The following is an 8,981-nucleotide window of genomic DNA, read 5'->3' on the forward strand; positions in this document are numbered from 1 at the left end:
TCCCTCCCAGCATCAGAGCCTTTTCCAATGAGTCAACTCTTCACATGAGGTGGCCAAAGTACTGGAGTTTCAGCTTTAGCATCATTCCTTCCAAAGAACACCCAGGACTGATCAACTTTAGAATGGACTGGTTAAGTATGTGTTTAGGATGATAGAATTCTTAATTTTTGATGCAACATGATAAATACTATCATTTGACAGTTAATAGTTTACTGATTTTTTAAATTAGAACAACTTATATTTCTTAAATATCATCCAGTGATTCTCCATTATGTCAACATTTGAATATACTTTGTATTGGGATACATATTTGTATTATCCTTTATTAATACGAACTTCCCTGGTGGCTCAGACAGTAAAGCATTTGCCTGAAATGCGGGAGACCTGGGTTCAATCCCTGGGTCAGGAAGATCCCCTGGAGAAGGAAATGGCAACCCACTCTGGTACTCTTGCCTGGAAAATCCATGCTATGGATGGAGGAGCCTGGTAGGCTACAGTCCATGGGGTCGCAAACAGTCGGACACGACTGAGTGACTTCACTTTCACTTCACTTTTATTAATACACATAAACCTTTAAAGAAAACTGAAAGATATGAGTCCCTACCTTAGACATTAAGCCTCTCAGTCATCATGTGTTATTTAATCTTGAAAGTGACAAAACCCAGGCTGTGTGACTAATACTCCTGATATTACAGCCTCCTGAGTTTCCTATAAAAACCCACATTAACCTTGGCTCATGATGAGAAAGCATTTCCCTGTAGCCATTCTTGTTAGACATCTATAATCTGACCCTGGGCATTAACCAATGAGTAGCTGATCTTTAACAGGTCAGGGGTGTCAAGTCCAGCAGAAGTATTTCCTCAAGGGCCCTATCACCACTTTCATATTTAATTTGAATTTCTTTGGGTCAAACGCTTAACTGCTCTAGACATTCTCCAGAGCAGTTATATTCAATCTCAATTTGGATAATAGATTGTAGGGAGGGCAAGTCATTTTCTATCTTAGTTCAGTCAAGCTAGCAAAAATCTGTTGCTTTGATAACTATGATCAAGTAACTCCCCTTCGTTTTGATTTTATATCATCAATAACACACAGGGATTAGACTAATTTCCTTTTGCCATTAATCATCTTTTGAGATTTTATGACTCAAGTATTTTTGAGTATCTAATATTACCAGGTTCCAGGGGTTTCTAAAGGAAAAAAAAAATGCCACTAGCCAAAGAAGTAATTAAGATTCTCCTATTCATTGACTACTGTGATAGAGGCACTGTGGTCATGGTTCAGTCAGCTAGGAGAGAATGGGAAGGCAGAAGTAATTGTAAGGGCCATGTATCTACTTATCAAACTCTTGCCTTGAAAGCACAAATCAGGGAGTCCTTAGGTATGCCTGTGCTGTCCACGCAAATGATACTTCTGTTTCCTTGTTGAAGATATAGCAGGATAGTGAAGAAGCTCCTAACTTGAGTAGGAATTAGGGGGAGCCAAAATTTCCTCCCAAACCAAAATATCTTCACACTTACTGCCTAGCTCTTTGACACTGGATTGGACAAAAAGTTCATTCAGCCAACCCAATACAATAAACATTTTATGAAGAGCCATTTTGGCCAGACATTGCATCTGATACAAAACACTTGAGAACAAATGAGATACAACTACTGCTCTCCAAGATTTCAAAATCTGAGACAGTGACCATCCCTGCAGGAAGGAATACTGGCTCATGGAAAGGCTAATGTAGTTTGTTGAAAAGGCCTGAGTTCAAATGAGCCCTTTTATCTGTATGCTTTGAGAACAATCTGTATGCAGAAAGACCAGTCTCTCTGGTCCTCAATTTTCTTAACAGCACAAATGGCTACTAATCATGCATTCCTGTCAAATACTTTAAGGCAGAGCAGGGAAATGAGAAGAAAGAATGTCAGAGAATTATATGATTAGAACAGCTGGAGGTAGGAGATTTCAAGGAACTCAGGCAGGAATGCAGTTTTAGTCAGTTCAGTCGCTTAATAATGTCTGACTCTTTTCGACCCCATGAACCACAGCACGCCAGGCCTCCCTCTCCATCACCAACTGCTGGAGTCCACCCAAACTCAAATCCATTGAGTTGGTGATGCCATCCAACCATCTCATTCTCTGTCATCCCCTTCTCCTCCTGCCCCCAATCCCTCCCAGAATCAGGGTCTTCTCAAATGAGTAAGTTCTTTGCATCAGATGGCCAAAGTATAGGAGTTTCAGCTTCAACATCAGTCCTTCCTATGAACACCTAGGACTGATCTCCTTTAGGATGGACTGGTTGAATCTCCTTGCAGTCCAAGGGACTCTCAAGAGTCTTCTCCAACACCACATTTCAAAAGCATCAATTCTTCGGCGCTCAGCTTTCTCTATAGTCCAACTCTCATATCCATACATGACCACTGGAAAAACCATAGCCTTGACTAGACAGACCTTTGCTGACAAAGTAATGTCTCTGCTTTTTAATACGCTGTCTAGGTTGGTCATAACTTTCCTTCCAAGGAGTAAGCGTCTTTTAATTTCATGGCTGCAATCACCATCTGCAGTGATTTTTGGAGCCCAGAAAAATAAAGTCAGCCACTGTTTCTACTGTTTCCCCATCTACTTGCCATGAAGTGATGAAACTGGATGCCGTGATCTTAGTTTTCTGAATGTTGAGCTTTAAGCCAACTTTTTCACTCTCCTCTTTCACTTTCATCAAGAGGCTCTATAGTTCTTCACTTTCTGCCATAAGGGTGGTGTCATCTGCATATCTGAGGTTATTGATATTTCTCCCAGAAATCTTGATTCCAGCTTGTGCTTCTTCCAGCCCAGCATTTCTCATGATGTACTCTGCATGTAAGTTAAATAAGCAGGGTGGCAATATACAGCACTGACATACTCCTTTTCCTATTTGGAACCAGTCTGTTGTTCCATCTCCAGTTCTAATTGATGCTTCCTGAACTGCATACAGGTTTCTCAAGAAGCAGGTCAAGTGGCCTGGTATTCCCGTCTCTTTTAGAATTTTCCACAGTTTATTGTGATCCACACAGTCAAAGGCTTTGGCATAGTCAATAAAGCAGAAATAGATGTTTTTCTGGAACTCTCTTGCTTTTTTGATGATCCAGTGGATTTTGGAAATTTGATCTCTGGTTCCTCTGCCTTTTCTAAAACCAGCTTGAACATTTGGAAATCCACGGTTCACATATTGCTGAAGCCTGGCTTGGAGAATTTTGAGCATTACTTTACTAGTGTGTGAGATGAGTGCAATTGTGTGGTAGTTTTAACATTCTTTGGCATTGCCTTTCTTTGTGATTGAAATGAAAACTGACCTTTTCCAGTCCTGTGGTCACTGCTGAGTTTTCCAAATTTGCTGACATATTGAGTGCAGCACTTTCACAGCATCATCTTTTAGGATTTGAAATAGCTCAACTGGAATTCCATCACCTACACTAGCTTCGTTCATAGTGATGCTTCCTAAGGTCCACCTGACTTCATTTTAAATATAAAATATTTATTACTCAGGACTGAGCAGGGATTTATTTACTATGATCCAAAACATACTGAGTCATTAAGTGTGACTAAGGATGACCTAAGGAATCCCTGTAGGATTCTCAGTAGGCTCTTCAGAACTAATCTCAACTTTAGAACTTCTGAGATACTGAGTTAACCGTGGATCTCTGCTACACAGTCAGAGCCTCAGGTTTTCAATCTTATTGTTTCATGTCGCTTTAATAATGATATAGTACTTAGGAATGAGGCCAAGGCAACAGAACAGGAATTTATATCTTCATTTAAAATTTTGTGAACCTTGGGATACTTTTGGGAGGAGACAGAAGGAAAAGGGAACAGATCCATTGACTATAAAAGCCACTGTATTTCAAAAGAACATGGAAATCTTAGGGATTCGCTCTGGGGCTAATATTTACAACCTGGGAATTTAAGGGAAAGAAAAAGCTCTCGAAAAGTCGCTTGGAAGAAAGACAACATTTCATCATCTGATAACATCGTTGGGATGTAACTTCTTGAAAGAATATAAGACATGATTCTCTGGTTAACTTTGGATTTCTCCTCATTCTCTGGCTGCACCATCTGGCCCTATAAGCCCACATACCTCATGCCCACATAGAGGATGAAGTAGAGATATAGAGATGAAGAAAGGGGCAAATTTGTTCAGCTTGAAATAGTTGACTTCTATTTTTATCACTTAAATTCTTTTTTGAAGTCTGGCTGCCATGGATGCTATTCAAGTTCCTCCAGGGATAATTGGGCTGGAGGAAACTAGTGCTTGCTAACCAGAGAGAGTTCCAGAAAAACATCTATTTCTGCTTTATTGACTATGCCAAAGTCTTTGACTGTGTGGATCACAATAAACTGTGGAAAATTCTGAAAGAGATGGGAACACCAGACCACCTGCCCAGCCTCTTGAAAAATCTGTATGCAGGTCAGGAAGCATCAGTTAGAACTGCAAATAGAACAACAGACTGGTTTCAAATAGAAAAAGGAGTACGTCAATGCTGTATATTGTCACCCTGCTTATTTAACTCATATGCTGAGTACATCATGAGAAATGCTGGGCTGGAATTCAGCTGGGCTGGATTCCAGCACAAGCTGGAATCAAGATTGCTGGGAGAAATATCAATAACCTCAGATATGCAGATGACATAACCCTTATGGCAGAAAGTAAAGAAGAACTAAAGAGCCTCTTGATGAAAGTGAAAGAGGAGAGTGGAAAAGTTGGCTTAAAGCTCAACATTCAGAAAACAAAGATCATGGCATCTGGACCCATCACATCATGGCAAATAGATGGGGAAATAGTGGAAACAGTGTCAGACTTTATTTTTCGGGGCTCCAAAAACACTGCAGATGGTGACTGCAGCCATGAAATTAAAAGATGCTTACTCCTTGGAAGGAAAGTTATGACCAACCTAGACAGCATATTAAAAAGCAGAGACATTACTTTGTCAACAAAGGTCCATCAGGTCAAGGCTATGGTTTTTCCAGTGGTCATGTATGGATGTGAGAGTTGGACTATAAAGAAAGTTGAGTGCTGAAAAATTGATGCCTTTCAACTGTGGTGTTGGATAAGACTCTTGAGAGTCCCTTGGACTGAAAGGAGATCCAACCAGTCCATCCTAAAGGAGATCTGTCCTGGGTGTTCATTGGAAGTACTGATGTTGAAGCTGAAACTCCAATACTTTGGCCACCTGAGCTGACTCATTGGAAAAGACCCTGATGCTGAGAAAATCCAAGGCCTGAGGAGAAGGGAATGGCAGAGGATGAGATGGTTGGATGACATCACCGACTCAATGGACATAAGTTTGGGTAAACTCCTGGAGTTGGTGATGGACGGGAAGGCCTGGTGTGCTACGGTCCATGAGGTCATAAAGAGTCAGACATGACTGAGTGACTGAAGTGAACTGAACCTGAGGCTCTATATGGGTTGTTCTTGAACACCTGGAACCATCCTGGTAACCAGACGGTACCATAGTTTCTTCTCTAGAATATGGCTTTACTCCAGGCACAGACAGAGCCAGCTTGGGGTACTCTTCATCCAGAGTGTTATGGGTCCTCTGGCCTTTTTCACCAGGTCCCAAGTGAAACAGGACCAGATATCTTGCCCCTCCCAACCCTGCACCCTGCTGGAAGATTCACCTCTACTGAGGTTGTCCTTACACTCTCTCCTCACAGAAAAAAGGCTAATCAAGGCTCTTTGGTCAGCCTTGACCAGACATACAGAGAACCTGTGCTCATTCTGACCCTTTCAAGTGGATTGGTGTCTTGTTCTCATCATTCCTTTATTCCACTCGTGTTTATGTCTCTAAAATAACAAAATGACTTAATATCACACAGGCGCACACACACAGGCTTAAACACACAGAGTTTAAGCACATTAAGCAAAGTTTTTACCAAGAAAAAATGTCCCATGACTTCAGCAAATTTCCAAGGACATGAGTTTAAGTCAACTCCGGGAGTTGGCGATGGACAGGGAGGTCCCGCATGCTGCAGTCCATGGGGTCGCAAAGAATCGGACACGACTGAGCCACTGAACTGAACTGAACTGAACTGAACAGATAACTGCTCTTTTACTAAGAGATAATCTTTACCTATAAAAGTATATTTTGCAAACTTATTTTACACAATTTTTTATCCACTGAAACTAACCTTTTATCAGCAAATCACTAGTGTCTAGATATTTTAAACAGAAGTTTTTGTAATTTATATTTTAAGAATCATGCCTAATTTTATTATCTCACAAGGAAACAGAAGATTAAAGCAAAATTAAAACTTCCTGGCTGTTGATTACTGGTAAACTGCTAGACCCTGGTTTGAACAGACAATTTCTAGTCAAATGATACTCCTCATTCACCAGAGTACAGACCTGGTTTTTTTCAGAATACAGAATTTTAAATACACAGGTATGATATTAAGATGCATATGAGTTGTTATACATAATAACAAAAACTGGTTCTATAAACTATAGTCATATCAGAAAATTCCTTTAGAAGTAGCCAAACTTTCCTTGGTGAACCACACCTTCTTTAGAAGGGACCTAACTCAAAGCTTTAGGAATAGATATTAATAGTATATAACCTACTTCTTGAAACATGGCAGTGAGCCATATCATGATTATTATTTGGAAACCTATTAGAAATGTAGTAGCATATATACGTGCAGTGGAAAATTACTCAGCTATAAAGAAACAGTGAAATAATAGCTTTTGCAGCAACATGGAAGGACCTAGAGATTATCATAGTAAGTGAAGTAAACCAAAGATAAACACCAAATGATATCATTTATATGTGGAATATAAAACATGATACAAATGAACTTATTTTAAAAACACATATATACTTACAGACAAAAGAAGAAAGGAAAAGAAGTATCTTAACTTGTGGTGCCATGCGGCTTCAGCTCCAAAACAAAGGGTAAAGTATTCACAAAACACTTTTGGTTTTCAAAGTTCTAACCTGACTCTGGCCGATGGGCCCAACCTGTCATTCCAGGCGTCTGAGGGTCTTCAGGGTGGTCACCATGGTGTGAGTCTTCCTGGCCACCTTGGAAGCGCCTTTAGTGGAAAATAGTCCCGTGGCCACAAGTATGGGCTGACCGGGGACAAGGGGAATGGCTGTGGCTCAGGCGGGGGCCCCTCTCCTGACCTCAGCCTCCCCCAGACCAGGAGCCCCTAGCCAGTGAGCTGGGCTCAGCATGGTCTGGCGCAGCTGCTCACCACTCACCTGGACCTCCCTTGGCGCCTCTCACATGGACTCACAGCCTGGACTGCGGGGACCGCCTTGTGCATCCCTGTGCTTGGGGTTGTCCACGCTGGTGCACAGCGGACATGGATGCTTCTTAAGTTGCCAAGGAAGCGCTTGACAAAGTGTGGCCCTCAGGCTGCAGGCGCTCTCCCACCTCCCCGCCCAGCACTGGCCCCAGGCGGTGTCCAGGCCCGGGTTACATGCTTTTGCTCGCGGCCTGACTCCCCAGGTGCCTGAGGCAGCTGAGCCCTGTGGCCGGGTCCTCAGTGAACTCACCAAGACCTGCCTGGCACCTTCCTTGAGGAATGAGTACTGTTTACGGTGAAGTTGGCCTGAGCCAGCGGCTCCCTTTTCGCCCGGGTCCTCCCCAAGCCTCCACCTGAGGCCCTGGGCCCCTCCCTGAAAGATGCTCTCTGACCCTAAGGAAGCTCCTAAAATTCCTCTGCCCTACTTCAGTGTATGTTCAACTTACATTTACAGCTTTTGTGTGTTTGGGGCACTGTGATTGCTCCTTTGATTTGACCACTTCGGTTTTGTACTCCCTCTGCGGGGGCATTGAAGCGTTTTTACCAGTGTCCTTGACAACTTTGGCAACTAGTACCAACAAAGAATTTTATGACTTTTCGTATTGGTCTTCTGAAAAATCTGAGTTCCTTTTGTAACCAAATGAACTGATTAACGGTGAGCAGACTTCAAGGAAGGATGTTCAGGACCACACCAGGCATGCTTGGTAAAGTGCTGGAATGTTCCACCCTTTTAAATTTCTAAGCAATAACTATCACCCTGTGGTTTTTATTTAAAATATTTAAGAATTTTTTTCCTTGAGAAGAGTGAGAAGTGATGCTAGGATTAAAAATGCATTTGAGTTAAACTATATAGTATCCTCTGCACATTACATATGCTTTAGGAAAGTGGTTTATTTCTGTTGCTGTTTTACATATATATATATATATATACACATGCATATATATACACACACACAGATACATACATATACATATGTGATATTTTTGTGCCTTGACACTTATTCTTGGTGTCATTCAAAGGGGGATTCAAAGAGGGATTCAAAATGGGAATTGTTTCAAATGTCCTTTAATTAACCCAGTGATCTCACCAGGGATTTAATAAATCTGTTTTTAATATCTGCTGCTGCTGCTGCTAAGTCGCTTCAGTCGTGTTCCACTCTGTGCGACCCCAGAGACAGCAGCCCGCCAGGCTGCCCCGTCCCTGGGATTCTCCAGGCAAGAACACTGGAGTGGATTGCCATTTCCTTCTCCAATGCATGGAAGTGAAAAGTGGAAGTGAAGTCATTCCGTCACGCCCAACTGTTAGCGACCGCATGGACTACAGTCTACCAGGTTCCTCCATCCATGGGATTTTCCAGGCAAGAATACTAGAAAACTACAATTTAAGCTCCAAAACGACCTACAGAAACGTAAATCCTCACTTGCCAAGGGCTCTGGGTAGGGCTGTCTTCCCACTGTGGGTGGTGCCATGAGTCTGAAGCCCAGGGTGGCCAGCCTTCCCTTGAGACAGGCAGGCAGGACGGCTGAACAGACAGATATCCAGGCCAGCCCAACGGTTTGTCCCTTGGAGCAGGACTGCCAAGCTCAAGGATGCACAAGCCTCATTTGGCCCCATGTTCAGCCATCCACCCCTCTGTCTTCTGTCTGCATGAGGCTTAAAAATAAAGCTTCCAATGTCTAAAAAGAAAGAAAGAAAAAAGAAGAAAGGGAG

The sequence above is a fragment of the Bison bison genome, unplaced genomic scaffold, assembly GCF_000754665.1.
Source record: "Bison bison bison isolate TAMUID 2011002044 unplaced genomic scaffold, Bison_UMD1.0 scf7180017864456, whole genome shotgun sequence".
Lineage (NCBI taxonomy): Eukaryota > Metazoa > Chordata > Mammalia > Artiodactyla > Bovidae > Bison > Bison bison.